The 26459-nt window shown below is 41.1% G+C and overlaps 1 protein-coding gene across 2 annotated transcripts in view; it reads left to right on the top strand.

Annotated features, from left to right (window-relative positions):
• The window catches only part of SNX29 (sorting nexin 29), a 454827-nt gene that overhangs the window by 419062 nt on the left and 9306 nt on the right, over positions 1–26459 (top strand). The gene's annotated exons all lie outside the window — the stretch shown is intronic.

Here is a 26459-nt window from a genome sequence, read left to right as displayed (position 1 = left end):
TTAATTAGGTTTAGTTTTGTAAATGAATGCTTTTTGATTCAGCTAATTAAGGTCAATTTATACAACATTGCTTTGTTAGATTTATACACAAATGAACTTTATTGTGGATTGCAGTTACCTGTTGTAGTTCAAATGTTACCTTTATGAATAGTAAAAGTAGAAAAAGTGATATTACATTAAACAAAAATCATGTTATCATATAGGAAAGAAGGCTGAAAAGCAGTTAAATTCTGTGCTTTGTTTTGCCTTGTCTTTGTCTTGTCTTGTCTTTTTCTTTTTCCTACATAAAGAAACTAAAATGTTATCATATTGATCTTGAGATTACTGGTCACTTGGAACCAAAACTATCAGGTGGCTGACTTTTTTCCTACAGAAAGAAACCCAAATTAATTAGCATTTAGTACTACCAAGCCCAGAAGACATAAGACTCTCCACCAATGGAGTAAACTAAATTCTATTTGTAATGTTTCTCTTTAGAAGCAGTAAACCAAAGAACAGATCATATCACAATACAAGGCAATTCTGGAGTTCATATATTACCCAGGAAAACCAACTAAAGTTCAGATTTTGAATAATTTCACGTTTATTTAGCTACAGTTGCTGCCTGCTATAGAAGTCATCAGTTCTACCTAGTAAAAAATTATTTATTGCATTAGTCCAGAACTGCTCAACCTCCAGCCCACGGGCCAAATCCACCCCACAGAGCCATGACATCCATCCCATGGGGATTCCCATAGGTTAGAAAAACTTGGCAGCTGGAGAGCGGAGGAAGCTCCATGCAGCTGGGTCCAGCCCTGCCCAGGCCATTGCAGCACAGTGGGGATCAAGGCCAAGCCTGCCCTGCACTTGTTCAGATCACGCAAGCCTGCTCCCCACCCCCTTGCCCATGTATCCAGATAGGGGCTACTCAGCCCTGCCTGTTCCCCTAGGCATCCAGATCAAGGCTGGACTGCTCCCCATTCATCCTACATGTCTGTGTTGGGGCTGCTGTGTCCCTCTCCCTGCATCAGGATTGAGGTTACTCCACACCTCCTGCCTGGTTCAGGACTGGGCTGCTCCCTACCCCGCTCCCCCACCAGGTAGACAGCAGCTGGATACAAACTGGACACTGCCCATCTGGCCCACGAGCTGAAAATTTGGGCACCAAACTTAGTCAAAGAAAGACATTACAATTTAAAAGTTATTGTAAAGCTGGTTTTTTCTTTGAGTTTGAGATGGGAGCTTTCCAAATATACACTGAGAGTTTTTGCATTTTAAAGCATTCTTAGCTGGACATTAAAATGGAAAGTCTTATGTTCTTGCACCTCAAATCTTATTATTTAAGGAGTCTGGGAGAATACTTATTCTCTGTCCACATATGATCACATATACATAGTGAGACTTTCTTGTTCTCAATTTAGGAAAGCTTCCTGTAGGAATATCCTTCATATTTATTTTAAGGTACAGAAATGCCTTTTCTTTATGTGTAATTTGGCTGTCACGAAGGTCCTGCATGGTCAGCCCTCAGCTGCTTTTGAGTTAAGGTCTAAGAAGGACCTTTAGTCTCTACCCTTTCATTCTGAATTGTTTTTGTGGTGACATGCTACAAAGTATGCTGGTGAACCTAGAGGTTTTACTTTCAACATCATATTTTCAATTGTATTCTATTTCTTTGCATCTCCTACTTTTAGGAATCTTTCTTCAAAAAAAATCCTTAAGACTTATTCTTTTCAGAACTAGCTCTCATGTCTTTTCCACTTTGCCACAAAACATTATAATTAGAACAGTTCAAGTTTTTAAAAAAGATTCTTGGGGTTTTTAAGTGGGAAAAGTGCAAATGTTCTTATTTTAATCACCATATTCCTTATTTTTTGTAGGACAAGCTCATACTCTTAGTTAACACCAGCTCAAATGCTACTCAGCAATACTCCAGTTTCAGCTAATGTAACTAAATTCCTATTTAACTTTCATTTCCCGAGCTTTAACTTTTTTCACAAGTATTAAGCATATCCTGTGTTGGAATTCTCTATCGAAGCAGAGAATTAACGAGATTATAGTATCATCAAAGATAGGAGACCAAAAGTTGAGCTGGGGAACAAAATTTTCAGTCAGACTGCTTAAAGCTCTTTAGATTTATCTAATACCTTTCTAACTCCAATGCATATTATAAATTTTTTGGAGAAGGATATTTTTGTATTGAACTCCCATATCCTGAGAATTAAAGATTGCAAAGTCTGACAGTACATATTTGAGGCTTCTCATGAGGTTTTTGAAAAGCCCAAATTTAACATTGCTGGTATTCATTAAACAAAAGAAACCTAGAGAGCAAGCATATGAAAAACATCTTATTAGAAGAGGCAGAATATAAAATTTTCAAGAATTAAACTTGAAGAAGAAAACATGGCACAAACTGATTATTTTTCCCCTTTGCAGGTCACCTTTTGCATAGGCAAAATAACAACACTGTCCCAGTCAGACTAGAAAGAAATAGTGACGATGATGTCTGAGATTTGACATGCTTTTCAAACTGGGATTATGGGCTTTCTGCACCTTTCTTCACCTGTTCGTTCTAAACAGCAAAAAAGTACTGGCTGGGAAAGTTATTTGGATTAGCAAATCTATTCCCTTCTGTAATGAATTTAATCCCGTCTCTCAGTGTCCTTGTGATTTTCAGCCTGGGTTCTCCAAATAAACATTCTAGGGATTCTTAGTCTTAAAATATTTCTTGGTTGCTTTCTTCTGTATGGTACCATAGAGATATTACTCATTTTGAAATCCTAATTTTCCCACTGTTCAGATTCCATATCTGGTTTTAACTCTTCATCAGGAGACGCGTTCATCCGTATTAGCCCTCTGATCTCACTGTGTGTGTTTGTGTTTATCCATAAGTATATGTTATAATTTGCATGTAGAAGTATATATAGTTACTTGTACATTGCTTAAATTGTCTTTTAGAGGGTACTTAACCTGACTTGCATCAAACATTTAGAAATCTGGATTTATCTTCATTGGTCTATTACGCACCCTCTCTGACCCCACATTATCAAAGCTATGAAAAAGCTAGTGAACTAGAACATTGTCATCTGTGTAATCTAATCAGTACCTCTTCCAGATGCAATATCATGGTTAATTCTGATTAAATTCTGTATCTCTGTTGATTCATCCAGTATTCTGTTAGCCTTTTATCTCTCCTGCTCAGTCTTTGCTCATTGTGTAGTTTAGCCAGGCCTGCCCAGAGCCTCCAAATGTGCCTGTCAGCTCAATTCCCCAGTCTCCCTGTGTTAAATAAAGTCTCCTTGAGAGCTTGGATAGTTGTTTCCACAATTCAGCATGCCCTGCACTGGGAGAATGTTATCTGTACTTAGTTGTTGTGCCTCCCAATGGATTGTAACATTTGAAATTTTAAACTTAAGTCGTGCATTAAAGCAGATGAATGTTTTACTTGTGTCTAGTGCTGTCAATCAAGATTGACTTAATTCAACAATGAAAAGAGTAAAATGATGGCTCATGAAGAATTTCCAACCTGCCTTTACTATATATTAACTTGCTAAACTGACTGGGGTTATCAGTGGCCAGGGAATAAATTTTAAAATTTTCATTTTTTAAAAACATTTTGATGCACTCAATTCTATGAGAAGTCGTTCATAATGATCCTGTTCATTAATGGGCATGTAAGAAAGTTTACCCTGATGATACTGGCCAAAATTTCATTACCTTTGTTAATGATGGATTAACCATTTCTACGAACTAATGGAAAAGTTGTTTGGCATTGAACCGAGATTAACCCAATAGGGTTCTTGAAAATTTGCTCCAAAGTTTCACTAAATTTAATAGTAAATTACATTATTTCTATATGTTTCTAAGTATTCTTGCAATGTTCCATAGTAGGCAGAAGTTTTGGTTAGAATTTATAGGTGATCAACAAATTCTATAAAAACCTTACATTACCAACTGATATATATTCAATGAAGTGTCCAAATAACCAGAGAGCATCCAGTTAGCAAAGATAAAAAAAACCAGTGAGATAAAATATATATATACAGGATATATAATAGATAAAACGCAGTGTGAGAGAAAGATGCCTTATGATGTTCTATATACACATAGAACATTGTAAGGCTTTTTTTGTTTCTGTGCATTAATTCTGTAATAAAAGCTCTGGAATATCAGAAAATCTCTTTGGTGATATATTAGCGAGAAGAATGGAGGTAAAATGTGAAAATGCATGACATTTATTGCGCAGTTCTTAATTTGTCACATGCATGTCTCATCAGCTATATGGCATATAGCTCACAGGTATCTTTTTCCATCTGGACAAATTGCCATTTTCAGAAACTTCAGTCAGTTTTATACTTGCTCAACAATATATATTTTCTTTCAATAAGTAATGTTTGATATGCAATATTAGAACTGTATTTACTCAATGCCAAGATGAGGTTTTTTTCCTCCCATTTAACACGTAGAGGGAAAAGCCCCTCATCTTGGAGGTAAGTACAAGGTAGCAGTGGGGCAGGCAGCTGCTGCAACTATGGTCTGGCCTCAACCCAAAGATAGGGCTGGAGCTGGAGCTACTGCCTGCCCCTTCCCCATTGGCGATGTATATGGGGTGCATGCGGGTGCAGGTGTACTGCCTGCGGGTGGTTGCTGCTCGCCACCTCTCCCCCCACTGCTGACACTGCCGCGGCCACCTGCGGGAGCTCCCCGCTTGCCGCCACCACCTGCAGATAGTCACCGTGCCTCCCCACAGCCTCCAGGGACATGCATCGCTCGTGCCCCTTCCCACTCTTGTGCAGTCTCTGCTCCCCTGCCTGCCCCTCCCACAGTCTCAACCCCCCCCACCACCTCCCCCCACCCCACAGCCTCTGCATCCTGTCTACCTGCCCCTCTCCCCACCTCCTGCTATTATGGGGCCTGAGCAAATGTGCGCCCCATGTCCCAGGTTGGAGCAGTGACAGCCTGCCAGAGCAAGGAGAAATGGTGGGGGAAAGGGGACCTAAAGCTATGTGGGGGATGCACAGGAGTCAGAGGCAGCAGGGGGTCAGGTATGGGGGAGAGAAGTGGTGAGGACAGACAGACAGTGGGGGACAAAGGGTAGGGGTCAAGCCCCCCCACAACACTGTCTTGCCTCCCCTGTCACCTGCCCCCCCATTATCTGCCCCTGGCTCCACACCTCTTGCCCTCAACTGCCTGCCTTCCTACTGCCCCCGCCCGCACACTGTCCACTACTGTCCCTCTGCTGCCTGCCCTCCTGTCACTCCTTTTCCTGCTGCAGCAGTGGAGGGGCACAAAGTCAGGATTAGCCTCCAATAATTAGGGTCTATACATGGAAATTATAACAAATTTATAATTTTTTCATGCATAGAATGTGATTATTGGGTGTCTTCTTCAATTCAGGGTCATCTTTGGATTCAGGTAAATATGGTATATTTACAAGTTCAACACTGTAATATTCTCTTCTCCTATTGCAGTCATTTCTACAAAACATTCAGCAAATTAGTGTAGAAGGACCTTGCTTTTGTCCTTTCACATCAGCTCTTCTAATTAAATTCTCCTATTCAAAGCACAATAAATAAATCCTGTAAAATAGCTTGTGGTTTTTTACAGCTAATGTTACACTGGCCCATATATAATCACATTATTATATCTGCTTTTATGAAGAGTATTTAAATCTAGCAGCCTCAGATCTGCACAGTGACCAGTTTATGTAGCTGAGGATTGCATAGAAGCAGTCAGTTAAAAGACTATTTCAGAAAACATATAGCTAGGACAGTAATTCTCAAACACTGCTGGGGCACCCAGGGGTGCTACAGAATCCTTTGAAGGGTGAGGAGCTGTGAGGAGATCAGCAGATAAGCACAGGCTCAGGTTCAGTCCCTGCCTAGCCATTCCCTGCCCCCCCTCTCCTCTCCCCCCCGCCCCACCAACCCCCTCTGCAAGGAGCTAAGCAATAATATATAAGTTAATGAAATGCTGCCCCGTTTGCAATAGTTTTAGAAGGGTGCCTTGCATCTGTTGAGGGGTTCTTTAAGTTTAAAAAGGTTGAGAATCACTGACTAGGAGAATAGAAACCTCTACAGTTCTGTGTTCCTGGAAATAAAGCACTTGAATTTTTCCCCCCTCCAAGAACCCTGTTGTATATTGGCTTGGAAGTTATTAATGGGTGGGTTTGTAAGGACCCATTGAGTGAATCTGTAGCTATGAGCTGTCCATGAACAAGTTCATGCAGGCAGGGATGGCCCTGGGACTCATGACTCTTAGTAACTTCTTAATCTCAAAAACAGCATCTTTTCAGACTTCCTTTTTGTATGTATCTTGTACCTAGTACAGAGCGGGATCGGAGATCATCTAAAACCTGATCTCACATTCTTGGTGCATAGAGGTGCTCCTACAACCCATCACAGTTGAAAGGATGTGAGCACTTTCCATGGCACAATGCAGACAGAGTTGTATCCAGGTGGAATAGTTTTCAAGTAATGTATCCTAGTGGATGGAGGAGGTATGCTCTTCTGGAATTGACACATGCCCTAAAAACAAGCCTTGAAATGTTACTCATAATTCTTAAGTGACTTAAAAATTGAAATAAACTAAAATGTTCTGCGACTCTAAACCATATAATGTGAGTTACATTTGTATTTTTAAATTAACCCCATGTTTATAGGGTTTATGTTCATGAATGGAAATTGGAAGATCCAAGAACCTGTCTTACTCACAGTAATGTAAAAATACGTTACATTGTACTTAGCAGACTGTTATAAAACTGCCTGTGCTAATCTGCTATAATTTTTAGTTTTGTGAACCCACTTTAGTGAACTGCCTAACCTTTCAAATAAAGTAGTCAGCCCGCATTAGTATGCATTTTAGAAACTGCATGCTGGATAATTTTCATACATTAAAGTTTTTGCAGCAGTGGGACAAAGAATGGGATAATTCTTGCGAAGTGTTGTTTCTGCCTAAAACATTCCACATGTTAAAAAGGGACTCCACAGTTTCTTCACTAACAGCCTCTTTGGTCAATCACATGATTTGCTAGAACCACTAAGCTCTGGTGCCATGATCCAGCAGCTTGCAGCCCAAAGAATCATGACAAACTCATGACTACCCTTAGGAAAATATCGCTTTTTACTGTGTTCATGGCAGACAGATCCATGGACTCCGGGAGGTTTGCAACAATGCCCAAGGCAGATAACTCCAGTGGCCAGGCACTAGTTCTGGCTTAATTCCTAAAGAGCAGCACATTCAAAGCAAATCCTCTGTCACAATCCGCAGTGTGATGAATTCTGTTTGGGGACAAGCTTGATAAGGTGGTTGCCAACACACCAGCCAAGCCAGGCATTTATGCTTGCCCCAGGTGAGTCCAAAAGGGTAACTACAATGGCTGGGAGAAAGAGGCCATAGGGCAGCAGCAGGATGAATCTATGCAGCTGATCCAGCAGAGATTGCAGCTCTCCTCTGTAAAGTAAAATGGCTTAATATAGGGCTGTCAAGCTGCTAAGTGGCTGGGGGCTGAAAGCCCTGCGTGCTCCACCAGCATAAGCTCCAGGCCCCCTAGGCCACATACCATGCAACAGAAGCTGGAGGAGGGAGGAGAAGCCTGGAGCCCCGAACTACTGCTGCAGGCAGAGTAATGCGAACTCAGGGGCTGCAAATTAACCCTCCATGGACCACATCTATCCCTCAGGCTACCAGTTGGAAAGGCCTAGACCTACAGTCCCAAATTAAGAGCTAGTGGCAGTTCAATGCACCTACAGCAAGGGAAGCCTGAAACCCTCCCTCCTGTTCTTCTAGGCATGATCCTGTCTGGCTTAGAGCAGACTGGTTACAAGGAAGATGAAGCAAGATGTATAGGCAAGGCAACATTAGATGCTACCTTGCTGACATCCAGTTAAACCTTCAGGCCACATCTCTTTTTGGACAAGATGAGTAGAACGCTCCCATCCAACAGGCACCAGCCTCTCAAATGTCTGCTTCTCCATCACAATATGTATCCCCACAGAATTTGACCTTGTCAGGAATTGAAGACAAGATTTCTGCCATGTTAGCAGATAATAAGCATCTCTTGTGAGGCACTGAGAACCCCCATCTCCCATTTGTACTACAGTAGTGGTAGTAAGGAGGTGCTGGAGGCATCCCCCAAGCACTCTTCATGTTCAGTCCTAGCTGGATCAGGCCCCCATGCAGATTAAGAGGCTGGTGGTATTTACATTGAATGGCTGTTTGTGATATTTGCAAACATTTTTGGCATAGTTTGGACTTTGCAAACAATTTTGGCATTTATGTAATCCATTTTGAGGAATATCTTCAGCAAAGCTCTTGAACATGAGTACATAATGTTTGTTACAGACCTTCTAAAATGTCAGTATCACAGTTCATTTGCCCTTGAGGAATCTGTTTGCAGAGAACAGTGTAATGAGGAAATTTAATTGAAGTGGTTCAAAAAGAGCTAAGTGTTGAAAATGCATCAATCATTCAGGATTACTGCAATTTAAACTGATAAATATATATCTCTTTTCTATATGTCCTCTAAAATGGCAAACATTTCAAAATTAATTTTGTCAGTGAAAGCAGGTTTTTTTTCAATGTTTTCTTTGTATGCAGTAATAGATTATTTGGGTTTTTTTTTTTTAGAATTCTCTCAATGTTATTATGATTATTCCACCAGGAATAAATCACAAGAGTCAACTTAATTACTTTTCCAAATGTGAAAGACTAATGTGATCAGACTCATTTTACTGAGGAATGATCAGTAAATGATCCTAACCCAGTGGTTCTCAAGATCTGGGGACTTGAGGCACCCCTCGTTGGACTCGAGACCCCTCTATGACTTTTGTGAAATGAGTGGCATGCGGTTTCAAAAACTAATTTAGATACTACAGTGCTTACCACCTGGCAGAGCGGTCAGGGAGTGGGAGTGGGGGATTGACCAGGCAGGCACAAGCCTCAGTTTTCCTTATCTGCATACCTTCTCAGACCTCACACCTCACAGTACCCTTCAAAGGATCTTTTTTTTTTTTTTTTTACACTGATAATCATAAAAAAGTAGGGCTAAAAGATGACTCTGGAGATCATTTAGTCCAGTCCCCTGTTGAAGGCAGGATCATTCCTGTATAACAGCAACTCTACATAGTATACAACAAAGTATGTGGCATTGGAATTTATCTTTTCAAATGTAGTATACATAGAAAAATCTTTTTAAATCTGCACTATTGCATCTTAATCTTCCAGAGTTTATTCACACAGATTCCCTTCTTTCTGACACACTGTGGGAATGGCCATGCATCAGTAATGGACACTGGACTGCATCTATTCAAATACATAAAGTAAATAATCGTTCATAAAGTGAAGTGCCTTTGTACTTCTGTGTATGCTTGGCTCAAATCCAGAGACTAATAAACTTGTTTATGCTTTACTACACAGATTGGCAAAAGAAGGTTGGTTATATCTTTTCCTCATCTGAAATTGTAATGAAAAATACTCTCAGCCTCTTATGTGAAAACAGCATGAATTAGCTACAGGCCATCATTGAAATTCAAAACATTGTACAATAATATTGTTCCTTAGCTTTGTTAATCTGTCTGCTATAAACAGGGTCCAACAAATTCTGTGGCTTTTTGGAAGCTTTTTTGTGATGTATTTTTAGATTAGCATTTTTGTGGTGGTACCACAATCCACATGGAGATAAACCATTCCAGAAAACTTCCAGTAATTTGTTCTGACTGTTAACCCTCATAGGTAGAAACGTCTGCCTAATATACAATATACATTTCTATTACTGTAGTTTAAGACCATTATTACTTGTCTTGCAGCTACTCTATCACTATTCTCTTTGTAACTATCTTTCAGGTATTTGAAGGCTGTTATCAAAGCCCCTTGTCTATCTTCTTGACTTCAGGCTAAGTAATCCCAGCTTTTCCAACCATAAATCATATTTCCCAGCCCTCTAACCATTTTTGTTGCTCTCTACTGGACTCTTTCCAACTTATCAAGATCTTTCTTGAAATATGGTGCCCGAAACTGGATGCAGTACTCCAAGTGATGCCTCACCAGTGCTGAAAGAGTAGAAGGAACACTTCCCTAGACTTAAAGTGATGCTCCATTTAACACAGCCAGTGTTACTAGCTTTTTGGTTTGGGGTTTTTGTTTGTTTGCTTGTTTGCAACAAGAGCACAGTATGAACTGCCCTTCCACTTACAGTCCACTATAAGCTACAGCTCCTTTTCTGCAATATGGCAGCCTAGCCAGTCATTCCCTAGTTTGTGAATTTGACTGTTCCCTCCTTAGTGCAGGATTTTACACTTGTCCATACCTGACTGAAATTCAGTAATCTTGGATCCGCTTTTCAGTTTCTCGGGCTGAATCCTAGTCCTGTCCTCCAAAGTGTCTGCAACTCCACCCAGCTTGGTGTCATATACAAAAAGAAATGTGCACTCAGTCCCATCCTCCAAATCAGTAATGAAGATATTAAACCACACCGAACCTAGAACAGACTACTGGGGAATGCCAGCTAATGCCTCCTCCCAATTGGACATTGAGATGTTGATGACTATCTTTTGAGCACAATGATCCAACCGGTTATGTATCCACCTTACAGTAGTTTAATCTAAACTATTTCTTTAGCTTATTAATGAGAATATCATAGGTTGACAGCCTTGCTAAATTTGAGGTATATCACACCCATTGCTCTCCCCCATCCACAAAGCCTATTGTCATTTAATTGTAGAAGGAAATTGGGTTGGTCAGGCATGGCTTGCTCTTGAGAAATGAGTTTTCTCTATGTTGCACTTCCTGATCACTTTGTTATCCTGTAGTTGCTAGAAACAGAATCCTTAATGATGTGCTCAGTGATCTTTCTAGGTGTCAAGGTTAGTCTGTCTTATCTGTCAGATCTTTTTTCATTCCTTTTTTAAAGATGGGTCGTATTTGCCCTTTTCCAGTCATCTGGGACCTCATCTGACCTCTGAGTTTCCAAAGATATGGTGCCAATGCTTCTGCAATTACCTCAGCCAGTTCCGTAAGTATTCTAGGAGCATCTCACTGGCACTGAAGACTTTAAATCCAGCTTCTCCAAGTAATCTCAAACCTGTTCTTTCCTTATCTCTTCCCCTATCCTTGCTATGAACTGTTCTTGTCTTCAGACAGATGATTTTATTAATTGAAACTGAAGCTTAAAAAGGTAGTAAGTACCACAGCCTTCTCCCAAGCATCCATTATTAGATTGCCCTCCTCGATCATACCTGCACTTTCCTTTGCCTTCTTGTTTCCAACATGCCTATAGAATGCTCTTTTTGTTGCTTTTAGGATCCTTTGGTAGCCACTTGCTATACTCATCACTAGTAATATGCCTGTTTCCACTTTTTGGTATGATTCATCTTTGAGTTTCAACTCATTGCAGAGTTTGCTGTTTAGGCAAGCCGGTTCTTGCTGCACTTCCTAGCCTTCCTTCACATTAAGATAATCTGTTCTTTACACCCTTAGCACCCTTGTTGAGGTATGACCAGCTCTCTTGAAGACTCCTTTTTCCCCTAGACTTGCCCCCCATGGAATCCTATCCACCAGTTCCCTGCGTTGCTTCAAGTCTGCTTTTCTGAAGCCCAGTAACTTTATTCTGTGACTCACTTCCCTTAGGATCTTGAACTTCTTCATTTTGTGGTCACTGTCACTCAAGTTGTCTGCCACTTTCATATTCACAACCAATTCCTCCCTATTTGTGAGCAGCAAATCAAGAAGAGTTCCCCCCCCCCCACTTAGCTTTTTCACCATCTGTACGAAAAAGTTGTTCCTGACACACTCCAGAAACATGCTGGACTGCTTGTTCACTACTGTGAAACCCTCCCAGCAGATGTCATAGTAATTAAAGCCTGTACACTCTGCATGTGGTCTTTGATGGCCATGTTGTTCCTCTCGGCTCCATCTAAAATGTTACAGCCAAAATTACTTTCCTTTCTAATTTATATGTCCCCTGATTTGCTTTTTTAGGTATCTCTGTCTGCTGTAGCAAGCTTAAATGTCTAAATCCTTGCTCTCAAAACCCCAAATGACTTTACCCTTGCAGACTTTTTCTGCCAGGCTCCATCCTGTGTCCTGTTTCTGCCATCAACAATTCCAGACTCTATACCCCCATTTTTCCATCTTTGTCCCTTAATGATTCTTTACATTTACTTATAGCAAACACGTCTATATATTTCTTCCTATGAGCCTCACAGGAAAGAAATGAAAAATAATAGCTTAAGAAAAACATACCCATTCAAAAGCCCACAAAATGTATCTGAATTGAAGCCTTTATATATTTGTCTATACTTAAGGCCAGGGAGCATCTTGATACCTGCACTATCAAGTATATTGTCAGCATGTAATAAGTTGTCTTTTGTAATAAAAGATAGTAGGAAAAGTTTTTGCTATAAAACAATTTCATTAATTTTGTTACTATCTTTGACATATCTTCCAGAACAGTCATACTCTTGCAGAATTGCATTTTAAGAATGGCTTTCCTATTTATTTGTTACATTTTCGTTCTCATATTAGGTGTCCTGTCAGCTTGACACCCGTGGAAATCATGATCTCTCTCTTTATTAAAGGGTTGCATTGACTTTGCATATTGTTGCATATGTTAATGTCACTTCTGCTACCTTCTCAGGGAAATGAGGAGGATACCTTCAGAAAAGCAGCTGATACTTGATGAGCTAATTAAAACTTGAGGGCTTGCTGAAAGATCAAAACAAGTTGTTTTGATCAAAACTTCTTTTCAACGTTCTGTTTGCTCTTATGGTAATCATTAAAAAAAGAGTTTCCTTATTAAAAATAAAAGACTCGTTAATTGTTTGTGCCACATTGTGTTTGTTTTGTTTTATTATTTCATCAGCATTTTTCTTGTAAAACTCAAAGCAAAATATAAAAGCCTGAGCTTGTTAAGAAGAGTACTTAACACAGGAAAAATCTGAATCCCACAGCTCATGGGTAAATCTTCCTGCTTTGCCAAATGCGCAGGGGAGCAAGTGGCTTTCAAGGAACATGGGGCAAGGAACTCTTCTAACCAGGAAACATGGGAATAGTCTAGCTCCTCCTTAATCATTACTCTAGTCTCAGAGTTAAAGCAGTCTCATGTGCTTATGACCCCTGTTCCACTGAAAGAAGTGGCTAAGTATATCTACATCAATCCAGCAGCCCTGCTACATCCCTCCTCCATGTATCCCAATATCCCATCTGCCCCAACAGCTCTAATGATGCTAAGAGAACCAACCTGGAGTTGGGTTCTGCAGCAAATGGAGTAGACTAAACCAATATACTACAAGCTAAGTTTGACATAAGATTTGAGGATCTGAATGAAATTAGGTCAGTCAGATGGTAATGCTTTTCTCCCAGTCACAGAGTAATGCATCCTCTCAGAGACTGAGGAAACTTGATAAGGCACTGCAGCATGGTGGATAGATGAGTGGTACCAGCAGTCAAGGTTCTTGGATAAATGTAATATCTTTTATTAGACCAACTAATAGTTGGAAAAATTGTTCTTTGCAAACTTTTAGGCACAAACACCCTTCTTCAGGCACAGGGACAGTTCTAAACCTCAAAAGCATTTACAAAACACCTTTTGTAGACAAGCCTACAAACTTCACTTCATAAATCTACTGGATACAAAAAATCATGGGCAAAATATATACATTGGATTTATGGCACATTATAACTTGCCTGCCATCTGATAACCCCATGTGACCTGTCTGCATTTTACCAGCTACATTCTGTCACCAGTTCAACATTCCTCCTTCCCTCACAACTACGTGTCTCACACCTATTGTCTCTCACTGCCACACATTTGCATTTTACATTTTGGCTTCTATTCCACCCAGGAGAGTCCACACAACACCGGCAGACTCTCCCTATGCCTGAAGAAGGATGTTTGTGCCCGAAAGCTTGCAAAGAATAATTTTTCCAACTATTTAGTTGGTTTAATAAAAAATATCACAGTTACCTAAAGAACTTTGTATCCCGATGTCCTTAGACCAACACGGCTACAACCAACAGCCCTGGTACCAGCAGTAGAAGATTTACCTTTCCAAATACTCTATATGGCAGAGGCAAAGAATAAGGAGAATAAAAGAAGGCAACAGTTCTTCATTTCTGACCCCCGTGGTGTCAGTGGGTGGTGTACAGGATTTTTGTTTGTTTTTTCCCTCTATGCAAGTTTGGAGTTGAGTGGCTTAGATTTTGTTAATAGATAATACCCTTAACTAGCTCCATGTGTGACAGGTACTGAAAGTAGGGCTCCTGTAATTGGGTACATGCTTCATATCTTCACATGCTTCGTATCTTAAATATTCATCTCATTCTTTCTGTTGTTACTTGTGATGCCAAACATATTGATTATTGGCTGTTTCAAAGTTAATTTGGTAATTAAGGCTGTCTATACTCTATCTGTCATTCTTTGTGTGCAAATACCTTGAGGTTTATGAAAGAACAACTCCTTGGCTAGAGACTGTAATGCAGTACTGCACTGTCAAAGTGAAATTTATGCTTGTCAAACAAAAGAATATTATTCCTCATTTTACATACAAGATATTGTGTATAAAAGTCTTCTGTCATTTTGATTCAGTATTTTCCATAAATAATATATCCTAAGTCTATCTGCTGTACTGTAAGGATGATAATTATAGCAATAGTAGGAATAAAATAAATCTAGCTATACATTGAATGGTTTTACTTAGAAAGCAATTCCTGAGCAATATCATTATATAAACTTTCTCAGGACACATCTTCCTTCCAAATTAATTGCATTAATGAGAAGTGATAGAATTCAATGCCAGTACACATGCCATTTGCCACACAGTTGCATAGTAACATAAAATGTTGGCAGTTTCTAGACAGAATGCTTAATTTTATGAACTTCTGAATAATTATTGAAGTACACAAATTATTACAGATATAAATAATTATTAAATGAGGGTAATATTTCATTTTTATTTCTGTATTTTCACTGATTCATTTGCTAGTTAGATGTAAAGGGATCTTGCATGTAAGGGAAATATATTTATGCAATCTATTTATTATTCTAGCTGGAATACCAAATAGAAATTAAGATACTTATTTCCAGATACAGGCACAAGTATTCTTTAGAAATTCCAAAGCCAGAATTTGGTCAGCAAAATATGGCCCATGGGCCGGTTCCAGCCCACGCAGCCATTTGATCAACCAGTTTGATCCAACCCAGATCTGACCTAATATGGGACTTCAGCAGCTAGACTGACCCAGTTTCAGTCAGAGGTGGGCAGCTGCTGTGACCCAGTCATCGCTTTTACCAACAATTGCACAAGGAAAAAGCCTGCTGCCACTGCTTTTCCCCACAGTGACATGAGGCGAGTGTCTGCAGCTGGCGCTAGTCCCCAGAGTAGCAGGGACTTTGGCAGCAGTCACTTTTCCCTGCCAATGTGGGGACAAGTGCCAGCTGCAGACTTCTTGTGCCACTGTGGGGAAAAGTGGCAGCAGGCACTTTCCCTGTGCCACCACTGGGAAAACTGGATCTTAGTGCCTGCAAGGTCTGTATTTTCCAATGCCTGCAATTTAGACACTTTTCAACAGATTTCCAAAGAAAGGTCAACCTCAGTAAAATCTGACAGAATTTGAGAAAATATTGGTCACACCTATACAGGAATAGTGTTTGTGTTTATATAAACCAATTTTAAATGCCATTGTTTATGACAAAGTGGGCTATTGACATGGGCTCATTCTTCAGCACTAATTTTTGTATCCAGTCTGAAACAATGGGCCTCACTCATCCATCTGTGTGATAGTAAGTTAAAATTATTTGAAAATTCTATATTGCTGGTATCTCACTCCACTTAAAATTAAACATATTTATTGTACGAGAACAGGCAAATGTTACAAGGAATGAGGTCAGTTGGGAGGATTCTACCACATCTGATGTGTGTGTCTCAGAATCGTACTGTTCTGGAAGAAGGTTAGAGACACAGGGTGCATCTACATGTGCAGTTAGGGCAATGTGATAAACTCTGGAGCAGTTTCATAGATTTCATAGATTTTTAGTCGGAAGGGACTTCAGTAGATCATTGAGTCCGACCCTCTGCCCTGGGCAGGAAAGAGTGCTGGGGTCAGATGAGCCCAGCCAGGTGTTTGTCGAGTCTCCTCTTAAATACCTCCAAGGTAGGGGAACGCACCACCTCCCTTGGAAGCCCATTCCAGATTCTGGTAACCCTTACCGTAAAGAAGTTCTTCCTAATGTCTAGTCTAAATCTGCTCTGTGTCAGTTTGTGGCTGTTGTTTCTAGTTACTCCAAGAGATGCCCCAAGTTTAGGATGCTAAGTTTAGGATGCATAATTAGGATGCTAAGGGGTCTTCCAGCACAAACTTCAAGTCTGTGCTGGAGCACACTGCTCCCAGGTGCAGCATCTACACGTGTGCCCAGGACAGCAGCACTTTGATCCAGGGCAGAACAGCTGGCAATAGGCTCGGGTGGGGCTGGGGCTGGGGCTGGGGAGGACAGCCCTGGGCCATCTGGGTGGCAGCATAGGGTTGTGGAGGGGTTGGCTGGGGCATGAGAGTGCCAAAACTGTGGAGCCGTGTAGCTGACCCCCCAAGCCTGCTGCCAGCTTGGGGCTGCTCTGCCCCGGCTCAAAGTGCTTCTGTCCCAATCACTGCCCACATGGGCATTGCAGCGCAGTAAATGACTCTGCCGTAAGGGAGTACTATCCCTGATAGTTAGTTTGTTAATCTACTGTGCCCTGATAGTGACACACATGTAGACTGTGGAGCTAATTAGTCGATTCCACAGTAAAGTGTGTGTGTAGATGCACCCACAGTGAGGACAGTAACAGGATGCCAGCTCTCAGATAGCTTCTTAGTGTTCTGCCTGAACCTTCTTGAAAACGCCGCAACGTATGAGTAATGAGTTGTAATGAACTCATTGCTCACTTTCTAGTGGCTGCAAGTTTTACAGTTGCAAAAGCCTGAAAGAGTGACACCCCTAAAATCACTGACTGGTTTCAAAAAGTTTGGAAAGTTTGAGTTATAAAAAAGTTGTCCTATCAAGGCAGTGTCCTGCCAAGTCTAGAAGTCCGTGTTCTGTGGGGAACAAGGAGATGGGTGCTTGTTAAGAACGCTCATGGAAATTCTTGTAATTTGCTAAAAGGGAATCTTCTCCTGCCTCCAAACCAGAAAGTTTGAGCAGTTTTTTTGAATATTGAAAGGAAGTGCCAGTTCTAAGAACTTACACTTAAGAATAAAATTGGAATAGACTTAAAATTTAAAAGCAGAGATGAGTAGAAGATAGTAAGAGTTGTATTATGCAGAGTTCTGAGGAAAAAGGGGGTGTGAATTATTATACGGGAATGAAGAAACACAAATGCTTAACATTGACTGAAGCATAAAAGAACTGTCAGAGACTGAAAGGAAGAAAAGAAAAAAAACCCCATAAGACTTCTGTGGATATTGACTTGGGGAAAGGGAGTGTTGTTATGGTTATGGAAGATAAATATATATTTTGTATGGTTTAGGGGACTGGCCACATCTTTAAATGTTAAATGTATTATTTGATCAGTTGGTCAAGCTCTGACCTTCAGGCTTAAGTAAATAAAGTAGGATGGCATGTAAAATTACCCAAATATTCAAGTAGCTGCTCTTCATGCAAAAAATGCTGTCTCACAGGTGGGTATATTGACTTCTAGCATGAAAAAATCAAGACAGAATCTGACAACCATAACAAAATTAAGGCTGAAGATGTGCTTGTGATTATTTTGTGATCAGACAGAGATTTTTATTTTTGTGAATTATTTATTCAGCTGTGTAAGTCCATGCATATTATGAAGTGCAGGAAATTAGGCAGTAGTATAGAAATGAAACAGTCTTTTACTTCTTGGCCATGAGTTCATGTTTAATTGTGGTAGGCAATTATTTGTCTGACTGCACCAGTATTTTTACAGCTAACCTTAAAAGAAGGCTTCTGGACAGACGTACATTAGAAGCACTCCAAATTCCACTCCAATTTGAAGCACTTCAAACCATGGACAGATATGCAGACTTCCCCCCCCCCCGCCCCCCTTGGAATATTTCAAAATTGGTGCAACGATGTGCAGAGATGTGCTCTCCAGTCAGGGCAGGATGACTGAAGTTTGCTCAGTCCTGTGGCTCTGGTCTCAACCTCAGGTCTCGTTGTGCTGGAGAAAGAGAGGCATGTAAGATTGCTGAGAACAACCAAGCACTCCTCTCCAGAATTGGGAGCCCCACATCCCCTCTTTCCCCCTGCCCCCCCTGGAAATAAGAGATCCCGTGGTCCCCTACTAGAATCAACTGTTCTCCATCCTCGGGATGCCAATGTGCATCCTCTTGTGTGCTCAACCTGTCTCCGCCATTTCTTCCTCTCCCACCTTGGAGGGAGTGGGGGGGAAAGTGGAGTTTCATAAGATACCAGAGCACTGAGCAACCCCCTTTTGTGCTCCATAGAGGACACAGACATAACTGAAAGCACTTCAGAGTGAAGCATTTACAAATACTTGCTGTTTCCTCCAGGGTTTGTGTTGGAGTGCTTTGGCCATTTTTGGAGCACTTCATAGGGCATTAATCTGTCTGCTTGACCTCGCTTCATGTTACCTCTGTCTAGGGCCTCTGGCCTCATACAAACATTCAGTTTCTCCTGGGAGAGTCACTGCTCCCCCAGGAGAAACCTTGATTGTACAGACGTTCAGGCTTTTTTTCCCAGAGTAAAAATTCTTCTCCAGGAGAAGAATAACTTGGGAACGACCAGGATTGTTTTGGGTTTCTCCTGGGTGAGTGAATGTCTGTACACACTATCCTGTCTCTTCATCCATTAACTACATAAAATCTTGTGGGTAAAAGTGCAGTAAGAGGAAACAACTATTAAAGATATAGCACAGTACTGCCAAAGAATGCACTGCTTTGGCACAGTGCAACTGGCTGTTAGAGTAAAGCTTATCTTGGCAGGAGCCAGAACTTTCTTGGAGGACAGTCATTTGTTTTGAACTAAGTCCTTCCAGGACCTAGGAATCATGACAAGCCTAGGCACCTTCTATTCCAAGTGCAAGTACTATATATGTTGCTGAGAGGACAAGCATGCAAGCATAGATAGATAGATAGATAGATAGATAGATAGATAGATAGATAGATAGATAGATAGATAGATAGATAGATAGATAGATAGATAGATAGATAGATAGATAGATAGATAGATAGATATGCTGAGAAGACAAACGTGAAAAATTGCACATTGCATAACATACTACTTGATGTACTGGAATACTGTGGTGATCAGTGTGGCTTAAGAGCCTGTATTAAAATGGAAAAAATCAAAGTATTCTTTATAATAATTTCATTTTACAGAAAAAAACACCTATTGGGGATTCTCTGGTTTTACTGACCCCAGTAAATATTGACAAGAAGACTAACGTATCATCTGCTATTCTAATCCTTCTGTTGGCTGGGAAGTATTTTAGATGAAAGTACATATTGTAAATAAGAGCTAAACACAAAAGTGAAATCATTATTTGTTGTCAAGATTTACATATGCATGTTGCATCCTCAAGACCTGATCCTGAATAGCATTACACACCCACTAAGATTAACTCCTGATAAAGGGGTTTAATGCTTCCAAAGATTCAGGCCCTAGATCAGTAAAAAGATGGTTCTATTGCCAACCCTGTTGCTTTGTTAAGGTTTTGTAATACTTAAAAACTTCAAGATAAGATAGACTGTGTGAAGTGGAAGGCAGACATCTTCACACAAGCATTCTCATTGCCAAACACCAGAACAGTGCAATTCAGATAACCACATATGGGGAAAAAAACCCCACTCACAGCAGAGCTAATAATTTGACAAACAAGGCCCAATGTATGGGAAACTACCAGTGAATCAGAAGCTCATTAAAAAAGAGCAGTTATCATAAGCTGTTCTCTACAGATGCACCTCAGGCAGAACTTGACACCATGACAAAATCAATGAAGCTGAATTGGAAGCCAAACAAATGCTGGGCACAGTAATCAGGAATGCTTACAAGCTAAAACAATGACCCGATGGGAAGAAGAAATTGATCATCTCAGCAGGATGCATTCATCTTGTGACTCAGACAAGTGAAGACTGTACTTGGGAACCAGAATCTGGAGTATTTGAACATATTTCTTTGATTAAGGCAGTGCCAGGGAGATATCTAATTCCCACCTGGATTAGCTTTTAAAATACCTTATGTAAAGGCTAAAGAGGTGATGAAAGAAAGAAGGAACTGCATATGAAAATGAGCCAGCCTAATGAAGGTTCTCTAAACTCTGAACTTAGAAAGTAAGGTCTTGTCTCCACCAGATAGTTGCAACAATTACTCCAAAATAACAATTCTGGGATAACCATATGTCTTTTTACCAGTTTAGCTTAATCCTCTTTCAATTCATATCCTGTTTTAATTCTGATTAACTTTCACTAATAGATAAGTGATACTTTTTAGCAAAAAATTTATCCTAACTAGAAAATATCAGAGAATGTGTTGTTATAGAAAAAGATAAATTAAAAAGGGAGAATGTCAAGCATTGTGTGTATGCAGAGCCAAAAATAATAGAAAATATTCCACTGCATTGATTTTTTTACTTTGCTTAGCCAGATATACTGGCTAGGCCACTGTCACAGAGGCATCACAAGATAAATTTACTTTTGAAGGGTTGCCGCATGGCATGTATGGATATTGTCTCAAATCAGGTATATGATGGCTTAGAAATGGTATTTGAGGTTTGCTTTTTGAAAATTGGCTTATAGGTATTTATATACATGCATTAGAATGGTTCAGGATGGACAGAAGGGGTGAAATGATTTCTAAAATCCTGGGTCTCATACACAGTTTTCTGAGTCTTCAGAAGCAGACAGGCTGTCTAACACAACAAGGCCACAACACACACAGCCCGGGAAAGTGGGGGCATGTACCACACCGTTCCATAACATGGCAAGGCCAAAGAGGGGGGCCTAAAATTCCTGTTTTGGGAAGGGTGTGCATGTGATAGGCTTAGAATATGAATAGGACCTGGACAGTGTGCTGACCGCAGAGAGAGAGAGACCAATCAGTGATAGACACAGATGAAATCATCAAGAGTCATCAGGAGGGACAGAAAATACAACAGCAAAGACTTGAGAGTAACAAAGGGTCCCTCCCCATTCTCCACGTCCCTGAGAGGGGCTCCAAGAAGGGGCCTGGGTTGTGAGTCCCTGAAAAGGGTCTCCATCCCTGGGAGGGGTCCCCGAAGCCAACATGGACAGGGGTGTGGGCCTTGGCATCCCACCTCCAGGCTGCTGACATCTGACACCTAAGAGAGAGCGTCAGAGTGAAGCCTGCATCTTGGCCAGATGTAGCCTTACTCTGATGACAGCCCTAGGATTGGTAGTATATACAATTGCTTGAATATTTGTATTCTTTTCTGTTATCACTGTGTATCAATAAATTTGCCTAGTATCGAATGGAAAGGTTGCAGTCTGTCTGAGGATGGGTCACCCCCCCCCCCCCACTCCACCCAGGAACAAGGCATCTGGGTCCTAAATCCAGAGCTAACAGTAAAGTCTTGTGGTGTTTGATTCCTAATTTGATTTATTGCAAAGCTGTGTTCAGTTTTATTGTCCTCATAACTGTGTGTGTTTCAGTATTTGATATAAATGTAATTTTGAGGTATCTTTATATTTCAGCTATAGTTGTGTTAGTAAGGTAGTGATTAACTTGAACAGCCCACAGCTGTTCACACTTAGAAGAGTCAATGGCTGAGAATTAGCATTTGACTGGGTTTGTTTATTGGTTCTCCCTGCTTGTGAGCTAAGAGGCAGGGGGAAGCCTGGGTCTGGCCAGGCTATGATATTATATTTACATTTTAAAAGAAGTCTAACACCTAACTGCTCAGACTACCATACAACAGAGAGAGAGCACATCAGATTTACAAATCTACGTGTCTAAAAAGTATGCAAGATTATAATCTGGTAAATATGCACCTTTGGGAGTCAGGAAGTTAATGGCATAGTGTGAGCCCCCCTGGAAATTGAATGGTGACATATGTTAATAGCCAGACTGGAAAAGGTACTTAAGCCTGCCTAAAGAGCATGGCTTAGTCTTCATTCTTCCCAGGTACAAGGGAGGGGCTGAGTCCCACAGCCAAGCAGGCTGGGTAAAATCAGCTGACAGGGGAATGCAGGAAGTCCTGATAGGAAGGGTTTCCTGCATCTTTGAATTGAAGGTGCAGGGTAAGAACAGGTCAATGTTCTGCTATCTTCTTTTGTTTTTTTACTCTTACAAATTGTTTCACAATATGCGGTTACTGGTTTCTTATGCTTGTTCTTGTTTTGTAATAAATCCTTTTGTTGTCTCCTTCCACTGGCTGCCTCTGAAAGGAGTGACTTCTAGACAAGTGATATTCCAGACTGACTCCCTCTACTGAGAGAAGGCCCTATAATTTCTTCCATAACCCAGAAGTGGGGGCCACTTGAGGCCAACAGAGATCCCTCACTGTAGCTACAGAGTCCAGTGTAAGGGCAGAGGAACTGAGGATTACCGTGATAGGGAGCTTTACCTGCACAACAGGCAGCTTGCAGCTAAAATACACAAATGAGATGCTTCACTCTTGGATACTTTCCATCCAGATTCAGCAAAAATGGAAGTTTGGTGGACTTATGGGAAATGTGTGTGTGTGTGCATGTGTGCTTAATTTAATGTACACTTTTTAAGGCTCTTAACTTATTTTTGCCCATACACCATCTGTTTCCATGGTAGCAGTTCTGGGTACCAGCAGCTGAAATTGAATTTCAGCTGCTTGTGGCTGTTTCCATAGAAAAGGATGCTGGATGGGTGGAAATCCAATTCCTCTCTCATATATTATGCTTTAAAAGCTGTGTATTTTTTTCTTTTAAGAAAAGATTTAATTAAATTTTTAGATTTAAAAATAATGTTAGAAAATTAATTGAGGTAGATGATTTGGGATTCTGTTTTTGGTCACTGCTGTAGATCTGGAATAACTCACTTAAAAGTCAATGGAGTTACTATAGATTTACCGACAACAAAATTTGACCTTTATTTTTCATTCTCATCTTTTGGTGTTCTTGATAACATTCTAGTGATGTCCCCAGTAATCCAGCCCTACTCCCTAGGCAGGGTCCTTGTGATACTTTTATTTTGGGAAAACCTATTTTGTACCATTTGAACACCTTTTTCTTTCTTTCAAAGGACTTTTTTCTTTCTGCAAGGGCAATTTGCTTCCCATTGGACCAACACTTATGTTATTTCATGAACTTGCCAGCAGGAGGAGCTTGTGTATTAAAAGACACTTGTAATAAGGCAAACACTGGGTTATAGTAATTGTACACAAAACTTTGTTTTCAAACACAGCATAGACAGCTGTCTGTCTATCAGAACAGTCCTGGCAGTAGTGTCAGCATGGCCATCTTACTGGCAAAGTGAATCCTAGCAAAGTGATCACATGGGTAATCTTTAGGATGAAAAAAGCCCGCCAAAGGAAAAGGGTGTATTTCTTTTCTTTTGTAGATCTTTACACCTTTCAATAACTATGTACTTTTTATTCCACTTACAAATCTTAAGAAGCTCTCATCCATGTTCTGCCTACACATATCAGAATCCCATCATGCTTTAAAAAATATTCACCATGAAAATAATAAGTAATATCATAGTCATAGTCATACTATCATAGTAATATCATCGTAGGACTGGAAGAGACTTCACAAGGTCATTTAATCTAGTCCCCAAAGTCTCTCTTTTGACAGATATAATAATATAAATAAAATGAAGTTGAAACTGAAGTTGATTTAGAAAGTAGGATCTTTCCCATACGCACTTAGTGTTATTTATCAGACTTCCCCACAGCTACATAAGTAGCACTGCTGTGTTACAAAATAAAAATCATAAAGTCTAGGAGTATGGTAATGGAAATCTATTTGTCTTTGGCTACCAAAAAGTAAGCTTGATTTTATTGCTAAGCAGGAAAAGAAATAAATGTACAATTAGTAAATCTTGGTATTACACAGGAGGAACAAGTGTGTTACTAAAAGAATTATGACTGATGAAAATGTTATGCATTTTTTTCCCTGTAAAGGATTTCTGGTTGCACAGAAAGAATAAGTACTGGATTAGGAGCTCTAGTGAACTTTAGTTAAAATTAGTATATTTACTTAAGACTTTTTCCAAACCCAAGGCTGCTTCAAACCATTTTACTAAGAAACTGCACAACTATGAAGCTCTGAACTCTAGTTTTAAAAGCATTTTCATTTTCTGCTAACATTCACAATTTTGCAGTTCACTTTGGCAGGGTATTTCCTGCAGCTATTTTCCCATTATGTTGAGGAATATTGACAATAGTATTTATTAGAGGTGCACTGATACATCGTCCGATATTGGATCAGCACCGATTTAAAGAAAATTGATTGTTTTGGAAATCAGCCTGATTTGGCCAATAAATGCCCGTGCATGCACGCAGCCGCAGCACAGCATATAGGCAGCAAGGAACATGGTCTGGCAGCTTGGAGAGCTGCATGAAGCTGGTAAGTCTGGTGTGGTGGGAGGGAAGGGGCATGGTGGGGCAAGTGCTGCCCAGCCAGGGCAGGGTGGGCGTGGGACCAAGGTGTGGCTCATCCAGGAGGTGCAGGGAGTGGGGAGGCGGCTTATCTGGGAGCCACCAGTCCAGTGCTCGCCCGCTCATCTGGTGGCTCCTGCCGCTAGTGTGGGAGGGCATGGGGCTTGTGGCCCCAGAACTGCGCAGGGCAGGGCAGAGTGGGCAAGGAAGAGCCCTGAGCAGCACTGAACCTAGCCCACCCCACCCTGCATTGATCTAGGGTCACCCCCACCCCCATGCCATCCTGGATGAGCAGTGGGAACAGCAGTGGAAGCTACTGGACGAGTGGCTCCCAGATGAGCAGAGGGCAGCAGTGGGAGCTGCCCCCCTCCATGCCCCCAAGATGAGCTGTGGCTCTGTCCCACGCCTGCTCCAGCCCCACTCCTCCCTCTCACTACAGGGGACTTGCTCTGCCCCCCTCCCCCCCCCCGCCCATGCCCCTTCCCACCCCACTCCTTTTTCACCACACCAGACTTAACTAGCTGCAAGCAGCTCTCCAAGCTGCTGGGCTGGTATCAGAAATCGGATTGGTATCGGCTGACATGCCTCCTTTAAAACCAGCTATCGGTATCAGCCCCCAAAAATTTCTATTGGTGCACCCCTAGTATTTATGAGAGTTAAAAACCAATGGTTACCACCGCCAATATTAAATGCTATTGTCTTACCTTGCTAAAGTACTCTGCCTCTGAGAGTTAATTATGCACCTATATGTAGGACTTGTACAAGGCATGTTTAACTAGATCTCATTAATTAACCCCTCAAATTACTGCTGAAGTGGGACTTGAGTTTACATCTGCCTATGCAGAGGTAAATGTCATACTGGAAAGAAAAGGGAGTGAATTCATTATTTGCTTTAGAACTATATAATTTTTACCTAAAATAACAAGTACTACAGAAGACCAACTCTCCAACTCACACTGAATGTTGATACAAGTACCTGTTTTTTCCTAAATGCTAGTAAGTGATGTTTGTTGGGTTGTATCAAATGTACTCATGTAGGGTGCGTGCAGATGTGCGTGAATGTTTCATTCCCCAGGGACAACTAGGAGTGGAGCACATTGCATTGCAGCTACTTGTCCCTGGGGAATGCCCGTGCCATGCACGCTTTGGCTGCAGCAAGTTACCCCAGGGGCAGTAGGGGATGCTGGGGCCAGCACTGTGCTAGACCCAGCAGCCTTATCTGGGTCCTGGGGGCCTCTTGGGGCTGCAGCTGTGGTGATTGTGCCACGCAGAGCCTGGCTGGCAGTGGAGTGTGGCTCCAGGTGGCCTGGTTCTGCTTTTCAGCAGCTGTCACTGCCCAAGCATGTGATGCACTGGTGGGTTTTTTTGTGCAGGTTTTTTTGACCCCTGGGGGGGAAAAAAATGGTGCAGTGCATGCTCAGGTAGCGCGCCTTTGTAGCACAGAGAACACCAAACTGTGTGGTGTGTGATACTGCAAACATGTCTGCGGCGCCACATACTGCACGACCATGCTCGTCTGCACACACCCGTAGTGTCCTCTAAAAGCATGGTAAAAGTACAACGTTATCTCTTCCTACTGTAGTTTTCCAAGGACTCTGTAGCAATGGCATCTAGGTCAGCAGAATCTTCTGTTACTGCTTGTTGTTGAATATAGACTACTCTGAGTAAATTGTTTTCAGAAAGCTCATTCATGTAAGATCACAGTCTGTTGTTGGTCAGAACAGACTCAAGAGTTCCCAACAGGGATGTATTACTAATGTGCTTCATCACATGATGCTTCAGTTCACATGCATCCATAATTAGAAGAATGTGAACTGAAGCATCATCCAAGCTCTTGCTCAGTTTGCCTGTGTTTATCACTTCAAAATGCTGGAATTGCAGTCTCCCATAAATACTACTTGTCCTCATATTTTACAGGATCACACTTGTAAT

Source organism: Alligator mississippiensis, chromosome 13 (assembly GCF_030867095.1).
Source record: "Alligator mississippiensis isolate rAllMis1 chromosome 13, rAllMis1, whole genome shotgun sequence".
Lineage (NCBI taxonomy): Eukaryota > Metazoa > Chordata > Crocodylia > Alligatoridae > Alligator > Alligator mississippiensis.
Note: the sequence above shows the minus strand (reverse complement) of the source record. Positions and strands in the feature narration are given on the sequence as shown.